We start from the raw sequence: 14,180 nt of genomic DNA, 5'->3' as shown, positions 1-14,180 counted from the left end.
CCCTAAAATAGTAAGATAGAGGTTTTCTCACGGAACTGGATCTCCGACAGTCTGTTGCCAATGCAGCTGGTGAATGTTTCGGGAGTATATTTTGGAATGTCGGGCTCGTATTACCAGTGATTTCCTGTGCAGCACTGAGCATGGATTCAGCAACGATGAGCAGCTGTGTAATGTCTTTGCGGCTCCGGCATGTAAAGAAATTTCCGTGTTGCTGTACACACTCTAAGGCATGTTTCAACTTCTGGCAACAGTTAATCAATTAATGCATGTTGTGTAGCTTTTCAGTTTTGTGGTGCATAACCACTGATATGCCAGACAGTCAGTCTGACAGTGTTACCGTCGTACACAGGGAGAGAAGCGCTGCATAGAGAATGCCGTCTCTTCATGCAACTTTGCCATCTGAGCGTTATTATTGAGCTAACTGTAACCTACACGTTTTTGTGGGATCCGTTTTTTGTATTCTTTACTTTGAACATCATATTTCATACATGACTGTTGTAATAAATTAGTCATTTCAATGAATAGCTTTCCTTATTTCTGTAGAGAATATACCCTATTAATTTATTAAATTTGATTTCTTTTTGTGGGATGTTGCGTGTTACTGTTTTTCACAGAATGCCAGCTAAGGTGTCACTACTAGCCCCGCGAAACATTAAGTAGTGTTTAGATAGTCAGCTGCATACAGATTTCAGTAGTGTGTCTTAACTGTGGTTTGGTGTTGAGAGCCATTCTGGGGTAGAAACTGACTTGAGGTAATGCCTACGTTACCATGTCAAGTGGAATTTTGTAGCTTTACGCAGGATTGCGATCTCTGATCCATGAAAAGGATTCTCTTACTATTTGGACATGCTGTTTTGTTCTCTGATATACACTGACGTATAAAAACCTGAGGTTCTTCAGTCAGTGATTGAAGAGGTAAACATTAAAAGCAGAGTTTTTTGGACAAATGTGCTTAGATGTGGGAGTCAGCACACTTCCCCAATAGACGAGGGTTGTCCATAAAGTATGTTCCAATTGGTCGCGAAATGGATAGCACAGTGAAAACCCAGTGAAGCTTTGCACAGATGTGTTGGGTATCAAGACGCTCTTTTCAGTTGTGAGCATACTGTGAGCGAGTAAAGGTGCCCAGAACAGCGATGTCTCCCGCCAAGTAGGAGGGCCCGCTGAGAGGCTTCGCCTTAATGAATGCAGCCCACCTAACACAACTGCCACGCACTTTCTTTGTCATGGCAATTCTCAGCCACCCTCTGCAGGGGCAATGAAGACGCTCCAGCAACCTTTTCGATGGGAATTGTTCGATCACCCAAAACACAACCCTAATTGGCTCGTCCTGAGTATCATCTCTGTTCACATGAAACGCTGGATACGAAGACAACGATTGGGCGCAGGCTACGCACTATAGACCAGTGTAGAGAATTATCGGAAAGCACAGGCGGCTGCCTTCTATGACCATGGTGTTGGAAATTTGGTATAACGTTCCAACAAATGTCTAAGTCGGAGCGGCGACTATGTAGAGTATCTGGAAAGTGTAGCTAAGCGAACTCTTGCAAATAACATGTTTCTGATTTTCACTGTGGTTTCATTTAGTGACCGATTGGAACTTACTTTCTGGACAACTCTCGTATTACAATAACTCTCGCTGGCTTTTACTTACGAATGTCTTGAAAATGACGTGTAAGCCCTTACGTTTCTCAAAAGAATAACTTTAGTCCTCTGAAGTTAGTAGACAGTGATCTGATTTTGAAACTTGCCTATCCTTGTAACATCTTAGAAAAACTCAATGTATTTAATGTATCCCTTCAAGGTAATGAAGCCAACACTCTGCGGCTGTCAGATAAAATCTGAGCCTCGAAAAAGAAACTACTATTGTGAAAGAGATACAGTACTTCTCCCTGCCCTTCACATGGTTTTGGGTCACAATGTCTTCCAGCTGAGTGATGAATTGAAGTCCATGTTTGTGAATCATGTAATAGAACTCAGTGATTACTTTCTGTAGTACTTTCCTGATGAAGTTGATCAACACAATTGGATCAGATATCCTTTCAGCACAGAACTTCGATCAACAGTTACCGCTGAAGAACAACAGCAATTTTTTATGTTTCTTTATACTCGACGTTCATTCGGAGCTCGTTTCCTCATTACTTCTTGAGCTTTGGTATTTGGGAAGTAGGATTATCGACAGTTAACAAAGCCTTACGAATTTTAATACTGTCTGCAACATCCTACTTATGTGCCGTAGATTTTTCAGAGGTGGTTATCAACAAGAAATATCGATCACATATCAATGCGAAAAAAGAGATGCAATTCACAGTTTGCAACCTTGTACCAAGATTTGAAGAGCTTGATGATAAAAAAGCAAGCTCATCCTTCCCATTGATTTCGTTGCACGAATAAGATGTAATAATATTAAAAGTTGATTAAAATGTGTTATATCAACAGATAATAAATAAATAACTACTCTTAGACTTTTTTCGAATCTTAAGTTTATTTATGCCAACTACTTCGAGTTGGATGTCACGTGCGAAAGGAACAACAGATGTTCACTCGTATATTCACGTCAGGGAAGCCGAGGACACAAAAAGTTTGGAAACCGTTGGTCAGCCAGTGCCATTTCTCGCACCATAGAGAATCAAATCAAATGTCAATGTCAATCAATCAAATGTCAAAATTCACGAAACAAATATCAAAATTCATGATACAAAAATGTTAGCCTGTGCTTTTATATGCGATGTGTTCCGAAAAGGGGTTAACACTGAACTTTAATAACTCGAACAAAAACAATAAAAACTCTGTAGTTTTAAGTCATGTAGATGATCGCGACTTTACTGATGGAGTTTTAGTCTTGAAGATGTTCGAAGTGTCCTCCTTCGGCATCAGTAAAGCGTCTGCAACACTGCGGAACAGACACAAACTCCTTACGATTGTCAATGAAACGGATTCACAGGGAGTCACAATCGCGTCTCCCATCTCATCCAAAGTATGTGGCTGTGTGGGGTAGACGGCGTCCTTCACAATTCCCCACAGGAAGAAGTCTAACGTCGTTAGATGGAGGGATCAGGGCAGAAACTCAACACTACACGTTGCCCTTAAAAGCCATTGTTTCTGTATTATTTTTTGAAATCTTCAAGTGGCACTCTTCAGAAATCTTACCTAATAAATGTATTTCTTTTTGTGGGTCATTTCATTCTCCGCCAGCAGTTGGCGTTACTATTGAATCGAGAATTCCGTTTAATCTTAATTCCCCTGGTTAAAAAACTCCTTTACTTCCCAATTGCACCCTCTAAGTAAATTATAAAAGGTGTGAGTACAACATTTCACCCTCGCCTAATTCCTTTGTATGTTGCTATAGACTGTGCTGGAGTTCCATTTATCTCTAAATTACAGTCGTCTGTTTGTACAGGCTTTCTAAAACGTTTATTGGGTGTTGTGGATATCCTCATTTCCTCATAATTCAACATTATCGAATGCCTTAATAAAATCAAAGGATGCTAAATACTTCTCCCTATTACAGTCCCTCTGTTTTTCTATTATTTGTTTAATTATAAATACTTCTCTTGTTGTCGACCTGCCGCTCCGAAGTCCAATATGTCCTTCATCCAATAAACTCTCAGCTATAACCTTTAAATTGTTTCCTATTTTGCACAAACTTTGTATTCGGTGTCCAGTAAGCTAATAATAGCTTTATAGTTTTCACAAGACCTTTTTAAAAGTGACATTGCCTTCTCTTGTGACCATGCTTCTGAAATAGTTACAAGCAATGATAATATCACTGTCATGGAACGTAGTACAAAATCAGGCGACGCTGAGGGAATTAGATTAGGAAATGAGACACTGAAACTAGTAAACGAGAATTACTATTTGGGCAGCAAAATGACTGACAGTTGCCAAGACTGAGAGGATATAAAATGTAGACAGACAATAGCAAGAAAAGTGTTTCTGAAAAAGAGAAATTTGCTAACTTGAAATGTAAACGTAAGTATTAGGAAGCTTTTTCTGAAGGTAATTATCCGGAGTGTACGCAAGGTGAGCTTGGATAGTCAAATATTCATACAAGTTGAGAACAGAAGCTTTTGGAATCTGGTAAATGGAAATGCCGTGTGGCTAGGGCCTCCCGTCGGGTAGACCGTTCGCCTGGTGCAAGTCTTTCGAGTTGACGCCACTTCGGCGACTTGCGCGTCGACGTGGATCAAAGTATGATGATAAGGACAACACAACACTCAGTCCCTGAACGGAGAAAATCTCGGGAACCGAACGAGGGCCGTTAGGTATGACATTCCGTCGCGCTGACCACCCAGCTACCAGGGACTGACTTATAATCTGGTGCTATGGAAGTGTGCTGAAGGTTATGTGGGTGGATCGGATAACTAATGAAGAGGTATTGAATGGAATTGAAGAGAAAATATATGTTTTGGGGGTAAAAGTTACGTAGCGAGACAGAGGCGTGACTACAGTAAACATCTTCCATTGGACGTAGGTTGTGTTAGGTATACAGGTGTTAAAAGGCTTTTAGAGGATAGACTAGAATGGAAAATTGGACGAAGACAGTCTGCAGACTGCAAACAACAACAGCCACAAGTCTTCAAGATGAGAAATTTCATCTGGGATGGCATTATGAGTTCAGAAATGAAGTGTAGAGTCTAACGCAGGCAATTAAAAGGCAAAACCGCTTGCCAAATCACCAAGCATAACATTCTTCTGCCAAAGACAAGCAGCTCCTGTCTCTAGAAGTGTAATTTTTTTCGCAGAAACTTAGAGATTCCTGAAAGAGGAAGTTTATGTATTCACGAAAATGGCAGCCTAGCCTTAACAGATAGTAACAAGGGAAAGCTTCACGAGTCTAACAAGGGAAAATTTATGGGGCAAGCAGCCAGCACAAGAGCACGACAGAATTATAAGTCTTACAGAAGTACTCTTTTCAGCCAGTGGTGCCGTAGGGACGCCAACTGCCCTTAAGACTGTAAGCACTAAGTATCATTCATAGCGAGAGTAAGAGATCGATAGGGGAGAGAGTCTCTGGAAGGGAACATATATTATGTCATGCAGAGCCTGTAGCTGGTTCAGGACGTGAATTTACATCAGACGCCTCCCTCCGTCAGATTCTCAAAAGCAGTGCATAATTAGAGCCACTGAGTGGCGAGCACCGTTTAACGTTCCTCCAAGTCAAGGTCTGGTGGGAGCGAAGCGGAAATTGAATAAAACCCAGATGCAGACACTCCGAAGACAGGATCTCGGTAGTCAGAGCAGACAGGAGTCAGGGGTAGTGCGACCGTACGGGTTGTATGGGAATGTGCACGCAGTGTGCACGACGAAATAAAATACAATCTCGCTCACCAACCCGCCGAAAATCAAATTTCTGTTCACGAATTGTATATCATCTCGTAGCCTGCTCGTGCTACTGTACGAAAAGATTTACCCTCACATTACGCAGCACAAACACTTCAGTTGGCCCCCGTAAACGTGGCTGGACTTACAAGTTTGGCTACGTTTCGTCTTATGGGACTCCAACTCACATTCGTCACAATGTACCCAGTATTCCACAGAAGTATTTACTACAAATACAGGCAGGAGTTGCAATGCAAAAGCCATGCATGTACTCACGCATTTTTTAAGTTTCATAAATTCGAGTTTATTTCCATTAAGAACACAGAAAAATCAAAAGACACAGATCAAAATACATTAATTTCAGAGCCTGACCGAGTTTCCTCCAGGAGGCGGCTGAATAGCCGGCCGCTGTGACCGAGCGCTTCTAGGCGCTTCAGTCCGGAACCGCGCGACTGCTACGGCCGCAGGTTCGAACCCCGCCTCGGGCATGGATGTGTGAGATGTCCTTAGGTTAGTTAGGTTTATGTAGTTCTAAGTCTAGCGGACTGATGACCTCAGATGTTAAGTCCCATAGTGCTTAGAGCCATTTTAACCATTTGAGCGGCTGAATAAACAACGAGTAATTGTGTGATCTTTAGAAAAACATGAAACTCCCACAATATCTCAAACTATAAATTCCTCAATGGCTACACACAATCTTTTGATGTGCGGCTTGTATCAAACACAACGCAAAAAAAAAAAAAAAAAAAAAAGGTCATCAGATGCCCGAAAGAAGGAACTCCGAGAAATATTATACTGTTACCATTCTTCTTTTATCTGTCGTAGTTTATTTATAAACAATTTAAATTAGACATTAAATAATTTCCTAATATCTAAAGTTTAGAGTACTGCCGCTACTTTTAATGTTTCTCTACCCATTTAGTAACAAAAGCTGTTTTTAATAGAGGAAATCTACTTTTTAGCCTCTGATTTATGTGTGTGAATAAAAAAAACGAAAACTCCTCCCGAACAGGCCATGAAGGGCCAAAGGTGCCGAACGGCCGCCGTGTCATCCTCAGCCCACAGGCGTCACTGGATGCGGATATGGAAGGGTACGTGGTCAGCACACCCTCTCCCGGCCGTATGTCAGTTTACGAGACCGGAGCCGCGACTTCTCAATCAAGTAGCTCCTAAGTTTGCCTCAGAAGGGCTGAGTGCACCCCGCTTGCCAACAGCGCTCGGCAGACGGGATGGTCATCCATCCAAGTGCTAGCCCAGCCCGACAGCGCTTAACTTCGGTGATCCGACGGGAACCGGTGTTTCCGCTGTGGCAAGGCCGTTGGCCTATGTGTGTGAATAACTTCATTAAATCTGCTATCTTAGTTCGATGCAGTTCTGCGAGATGTATCCGTAAACACCTTGTTTGTTGCAATTGCCGCGCGGGATTAGCCGAGCGGTCTTAGGCGCTGCAGTCATGGACTGTGCGGCTGGTCCCGGCGGAAGTTCGAGTCCTCCCTCGGGCATAGGTGTGTGTGTTTGTCCTTAGGATAATTTAGATTAAGTAGTGTGTAAGCTTAGGGACTGATAACCTTAGCAGTTAAGTCCCATAAGATTTCACACGCATCTGCTTTTTTTTTTTTTTTTTTTTTTTTTTTTTGCAGTCGCATAATGAATTGCCGTGCTATTCACATTTAGAGTTCAGGAATTATTTATAACATTTATCTTACAATAACTTATAAACTAATGCGACCGGCCGCGGTGGTCTAGCGGTTCTAGGCGCTCAGTCCGGAGCCGCGCGACTGCTACGGTCGCAGGTTCGAATCCTGCCTCGAGCATGGATGTGTGTGATGTCCTTAGGTTAGTTAGGTTTAAGTAGTTCTAAGTTCTAGGGGACTGATGACCACAGATATTAAGTCCCATAGTGCTCAGAGCCATTTGAACCATTTGAAACTAATGCGGATATCCAAGGGGCGTCTTCATATTTTTCGCTTCAAATGAGCCTACTGGCTGTTCAGTGACACATGGTTCCCGGCTGGGTCGGAGATTTTCTCCGCTCAGGGCCTGAGTGTTGTGTTGTCCTAATCGTCATCCTTTCATCCCCATCGACGCGCAAGTCGCCGAAGTGGCGTCAAATCGAAAGACTTGCACCAGGCGAACGGTCTACCCAACGGGAGGCCCCAGTCACACAACATTATTATTATTATTATTAGTGACACATGGTTCATTATTAACTTTGGGGCAAGTTTTAATTTTGCACCGGACGCGAGAAGCGCTCATGAGAAACTAGCAGCCATGGTGCTGCCCCTTTGACGGGTTTTCCCGGTCCCCTTAGCGGCCAGTGGAAGTCCAGAGACAACCTCATCTGTGGAGCATAGTGTGAAAGTGGCCCTCCACGTGCTCCTGTCAAGCTTATTTTAGCTGTCAACACGAATATGAGTTGATCTTAGCAGCCATCTGAGCGCCTACGATCGCGTGTTTGGGACTAAATGAAGTGTCTCTTTCCTTTACAGTAGCTTGTCGTGTTGTAGTAGGTAGAACAGACAGGTCCTAGTGCCAGTGGAGACGTAGCGTTATTAGCTGAAATAGCCGAAGTTATTACCAGAGCAGTACTGAGTAGCGTTATCTGCAGTAGTCTGGAACAGTAGATGGAGTTCTAGCTGGGTAACTGAGGACTTCCGTGTGCGCCGCCTTGTGAGTGCAAAATAGATGGAATAGTGCTAGGTAATCACCATCTCTGTGTAAAGGCATGGTCTTTCGTGGATACAACTCATTTCGAGCAAATGTATTCTAGGCTGAGTGTATTCTGAATAAAGTTAGGAGGTCAAAAACAGTGTTCGTTATTCAGTACTAATTCCTATTCTTACCTTTCATTATAAGGGAGTTTTAACGCCATAGTCTAGTCAAGACTCCCTCTCACTTAGGCCAGATGACTAATTACCTTTCAAAAAATGTTGAAATGTGTGTGAATTCCTAAGGGGCCAAACTGCTTAGGTCATCGCTCCCTAGACTTGCACACTACTTAAACTAACTTATGCTAAGAACAACACACACACCCAAGACTGAGGGAGGACTCGAACTTCCGGTGGGAGGGTCCGCGCAGTCCGTGACATGACGCCTCAAACCGCGCGGCCACTCCGCGCGGAGATTACCTTTCTCCCCGAACCTTGTCGCCGAATCCCAAGCCACACTCACGATTGGGACGAGGCAGAAAAAGCCTAACTGTTATCAGATGTAGGGTAGAAAAAAGGTTAAACAGGGTTACTAGGTCTGGTTGCTACAGCGACTGTGGCAAATAGCAGGAACTTGCGGCGACTCACAACTTTCAGCCAGAGAGAAATTCGTACCACGCCAATAGGTTCTAACACGGAGTCATAGCAGTGTGCTGGGCAAATTAGGGCACTGACAACATGGCGTTGAGCGTCCAACAGCCACCACAGCCATTGCTGCAAGAAGCAGCGTATCCAGGGAAAGTAGTGTTGGTGAAACACAAGGCTGCATTCTCGTTCAATGGGAACGCCCCGTTCCGCTGAGCAGAGCCACAAGGTCGACGCAAGTGCCAGTGACTCATCGCCAAGCATCGAGAGAAACTGGTACTTGTCTAAACGAAATTGTAATCATTACAACAGTGGTACTAAAGGTGCTAACTGTAACTTCTTCATCTGTAAACATGAAATAAATGCTACGGAAGCGTTGTGTATTCTAGAGAAGTCTTTTGATGGCAACCTGAGGAACTTGGAGGAATCCATTAAAAATATTGATTCACCATTTGAGTTAGTGAAGCCAGTGGATCATGGACTCTTGTTTACACATTTTGTAAGAGCAAAAACTGTGGATGAGGCAAGATCAATACTGCAATTGTGGGAGAGAACGGGAACATGGGAAGAGATAAAAACACATTTTACAAAAAACTGCGTGACGGAGCGAACGACGGACTTAAGGGGCCGACTTGGAGCAGGAGGGGCATCACAGGACATTTTAATTTCCATAATTTCCAGTGTCTATACTTTTACAAATAAATTCATGAAACTTTGTCAGCATCACCAGGAAGAATTCAGGATTCACACTCATTGCATTGGAAGTTCGAAAACATAACAAAATAAATTTTTTGCGTGTGAAAATTCATCATTTTTTCACTTACTAATGGCTGCGTTTGTTGCTATAGGCACACTTTTCTTCATAAGTTAGAGAGATTCTTCGATGAATTTTGCACAGCATACATACCATAAGACAGTGTCTTAAAAGGAGGATATAAGATGAACATCAACAAAAGCAAAACAAGGATAATGGAATGTAGTCGAATTAAGTCGGGTGATGCTGAGGGAATTAGACTAGGAAATGAGACAGTTAAAGTAGAAAAGGAGTTTTGCTATTTGGGGAGCAAAATAACTGATTATGGTCGAAGTAGAGAGGATATAAAATGTACACCGGCAATGGCAAGGAAAGCGTTTCTGAAGAATAGAAATTTGTTAACATCGAGTATAGATTTAAGTGTCAGGAAGTCACTTCTGAAAGTATTTGTATGAAGTGTAGCCATGTATGGAAGTGAAACATGGACGATAAATAGTCTGGACAAGAAGAGAATAGAAGCTTTCGAAATGTGATGCTACAGAAGAATGCTGAAGATTAGATGGGTAGATCACATAACTAATGAGGAGGTATTGAATAGAATTGGGGAAAAGAGGAGTTTGTGGCACAACTTGACCAGAAGAAGGGATCGGTTGGTAGGACATGTTCTGAGGCATCAAGGGATCACCAATTTAGTACTGGAGGGCAGCGTGGAGGCTAAAAATCGTAGAGGGAGACCAAGAGATGAGTACACTAAGCAGATTCAGAAGGATGCAGGCTGCAGTAGGTACTGGGAGATGAAGAAACTTGCACAGGTTAGAGTAGCATGGAGAGCTGCATCAAACCAGTCTCAGGACTGAAGACCACAACAACAACAACATACCATACTTACAGGCGCATGAAACTCTAGAATTTATTTAATCTATGAAAAAAGGAATGTGCTGTTACATTCTAAACTTCATGTTTAGCAAAAACACAAATTTTGTGGTTAATTACCTCAGTTTTTACCACAGTATTTAATAGATTTGGAAAATTCTAGAGTTTCATACACCTTTAAGTATGGTTTGTGTGTTGTGCAAAATTCATCGAAGAATCTCTTATGAAGAAAAGTGTACCTATAGCAACAAATGCTGCCATTAGTAAGTGAAAAAAATAATGAATTTTCACATGTAAAAAAATTATTCCGTTATGTTTTACAACTTCCACTGCTAAGAGTGTGAATTCTGAATCCTTCCCGGTCATGCTGACGAAGTTTTGTAAATTTATTTGTAAAAGTATAGACAGTGGAAATTGAAATGTCCTGTGGTGCCTCTCCTGCTCTAAGTCGGCCCGTTTGACGTCCTACCCCCCTTAATGCGTGTAGGATATTCCACGCAAGGCTAGGGCATGGGAAACCAGTCTCTTCGTGGGCCAATACGAGTAACGAAATGCAGGTAAGCTGTAACTAGGGCCACAAGCAGACAAAGCAGAAATGTTGCCATAGAGCTGGCCTCGTGTGCTGTCGACAAGTGCGCTGTCGACAAGTGCGGACCCCGTTGCGGTATTCGATCAGTCGATGTATCGCAACTGACGTGGAGCGAGACTCCATGGACCAGTTAACGCTTGTCGTTGTATCCTCGTGCGCTGTCGACAAGTGCGGAATCACTCCGAGAAACCGGATGTATTGTTCGCCGTTGCGGTGTTCGATGAGTCGACGTCGGTTCTCGAGAACACGCCCCGCGGCGGTAGGAAGGGGGAAAGAGTTAAGCAGCAGCCGTCCTCCGGAAAGCGCACGCCATCGGTCTGGGGGCGGCGTGCGCGACGCAGTAAGGCAATTAGCAGGAGCACGCGGCTCTCTTTTTCCCCTTTTGAAGTCCCGGAGCGCGGCCCGCGGCGCTCGGCTCCTCCCCAGGCGCCCTCGTCTCGTCGACGACCTCGCCATCAGCGGCAGCGGCGGCGGCGGCTCGAGTGCCGGGGCCACCGGCGGTGCTGGTGCCGCCTCGCGCCGGTCTTGAACACGCGGCCTGCCCGCCACCCACGCCCGCAGCCGCTGCCGCTCCGATGACTCAACATCTCATTACGGCGCTCATTACGGCCGCGTGTCCGGCTGGTTAATGGCGCCGCGGCCCGCCCTGGCCGTGTTTAATGAATATTACCGGCCGTAAAACGGGGGCATTTTAGCTATCAGCCGGCTGGCTGCACGGGGTGCGCGTGGCCGCCGCAACACCGGCAACGAGGGCCGTCGCAGATGGCGCCACCGGCGATAACGACCCCGCTTCGCCCCGACCTGCGCAGCCGGAGGCCGGCGGGCGCCACCTCGCCTCGCTACTCGATACGTCCACTGTACTGTACAGCCTGTCCTGCTTCACCTTGGCACTGAACTGGCCGAAATTGGCTATTATTTTCATTCTGGTTCAAATGGTTCAAATGGTTCTGAGCACTATGCGACTTAACTTCTGAGGTCATCAGTCGCCTAGAACTTAGAACTAATTAAACCTAAGGACATCACACACATCCATGCCCGAGGCAGGATTCGAACCTGCGACCGTAGCGGTCGCTCGGCTCCAGACTGTAGCGTCCAGAACCGCACGACCACTCCGGCCGGCTATTTTCATTCTGTACCTGGCTAAAATGCCAGATCACAGTTCCTCCGCTACAACCTGCCGTAAGGAGACCATACTTGCTTCACCAACGCCCTTGTCAAGGGTTAGAGCTTTTGGCTTGCTACGCTCGGAATTGTTCACCCTATCTCTTTAAGTGGACATTGTACCTTATATACACTACTGGCCATTAAAACTGCTACACCAAGAAGAAATTCAGATGATACACGGGTATTCATTGGACAAATATATTATACTAGAACTGACATGTGATCACATTTTCACGCAATTTGGGTGAAGATCCTGAGAAATCAGTACCCAGAACTCTGCCCGTAATAACGGACTTAATACGTCTGGGCATTGAGTCAAACAGAGCTTGGATGGCGTGTACAGGTACACCTGCCCATGCAGCTTCAACGCGATACCACAGTTCATCAAGAGTAGTGACTGGCGTATTGTGACAAGCCAGTTGCTCGGCCACCATTGACCAGACGTTTTGGAGAATGTGCTGGCCAGGGCAGCAGTCGAACATTTTGTATCCAGAAAGGCCCGTACAGGACCTGCATCATGCGGTCGTGCATTATCCTTCTGAAATGTAGGGTTTCGCAGTGATCGAATGAAGGGTAAAGCCACAGGTCGTAACACATCTGAAATGTAACGTCCACTGTTCAAAGTGCCATCAATGCGAACAAGAGGTGACCGAGACGTGTAACCAATGGCACCCCATACCATCACGCCGGGTGATACGCCACTACGGCGATGACGAATACGCGCTTCCAATGTGCGTTCACCGCGATGTCGCCAAACACGGATGCGACCATCATGATGCTGTAAACAGAACCTGGATTCACCCGAAAAAGTGACGTTTTGCCATTCGTGCACCTAGGTTCGTCGTTGAGTACACCATCGCAGGCGATCCCGTCTGTGATGCAGCGTCAAGGGTAACCGCAGCCATGGTCTCCGAGCTAATAGTCCAGATGCCATCTCGACTGCTACTGATACGAGGCCGCTGGGATCCAGCATGGCGTTCCGTATTACCATCTTGAACCCACCGATTCCATATTCTGCTAACAGTCATTGGATCTCGACCAGGGCGAGCAGAAATGTCGCGATACGATAAACCACAATCGCGATAGGCTACAATCCGACCTTTATCAGAGTCGGAAACGTGATGGTACGCATTTCTGCTTCTTACACGAGGCATCACAACAACGTTTCACCAGGCAACGCCGGTCAGCTGCTGTTTGTGTATGAGAAATCGGTTGGAAACTTTCCTCATGTCGGCACGTTGTAGGTGTCGCCAACGGCGCGAACGTTGTGTGAATGCTCTGAAAAGCTAATCATTTGCATATCACAGCATCTTCTTCCTGTCGGTTGAATTTCGCGTCTGTAGCTCGCCATCTTCGTGGTGTAGCAGTTTTAATGGCCAGTAGTGTAATTACAATGTTAAATTTGTCAATTTAGGTACATTTATCTCGTGAACGGTTCATGATAATGTTATAAAATTTTAATGGCTTGTGGAGGAAGAGACTCTCTCCATTACCTTATTTTTGTAGATAAATCGCTTGCATAATTTATTTTTAAGAGAATTTTCTGCAAGTTGTAAAATTGTTCCACATATTTATGCTTTATTAATTCAAAATTTCTACAATATTGAACTGAACTTCTTTTAAAAATGCGTCATTGATATTCAGCACAGTTTATGTAAGTTGTGTGAGTTTCACTGTTCTATAATGGTAAGTTCTTGATAAAAACTTACCTAATCATTAAGAATGTAAAATCTCAGGAATCCGGTTTTAAAGATGAACACAGTTTGTTACTGACCTTAGAACATCTCTACACCATATCCTGGGTGATATGTATTTTCTTCATCCTCCCTGATCCTCTTAACATTCCTTGAATGCATTCGTGCCTTCCTAGCAAATCATAGTAACTTCATAATCTGCTCTCTTCACACGGATAGCATCCAATTTACAACATGCCATCACCATATTTTCCCCAGGTTGTATTTCTAACTTTTGAAGCAGCCTAACTATCCCCACATTGCCATCATTAAATGAAAGAACTGCGTCATAAACACCAAAATTCAATGTATCTTTTCCTACGAATACAGTTTTAGGAATTCTATACCATATGACACAGTTAAATGATTCATTTGGGTTCTGGAAGGACAAGGAACAAGTGAATGTAGCTCACGGACAGGGCAGCCAACTGTGAGCACGAAATATTTTCACA

At 44.2% G+C, this 14,180-nt stretch overlaps 1 pseudogene; it reads right to left on the bottom strand.

The window, feature by feature from the left end:
* Positions 1–6,527: 6,527 nt before the first annotated feature.
* On the bottom strand, positions 6,528–6,645 carry LOC124607860 (annotated as a pseudogene).
* Between the last annotated feature and the right edge of the window lie 7,535 nt (positions 6,646–14,180).

This window comes from Schistocerca americana, chromosome 3 (assembly GCF_021461395.2).
Source record: "Schistocerca americana isolate TAMUIC-IGC-003095 chromosome 3, iqSchAmer2.1, whole genome shotgun sequence".
NCBI classification, from domain to species: domain Eukaryota; kingdom Metazoa; phylum Arthropoda; class Insecta; order Orthoptera; family Acrididae; genus Schistocerca; species Schistocerca americana.
This window is presented reverse-complemented; position numbering and strand designations above follow the sequence as displayed.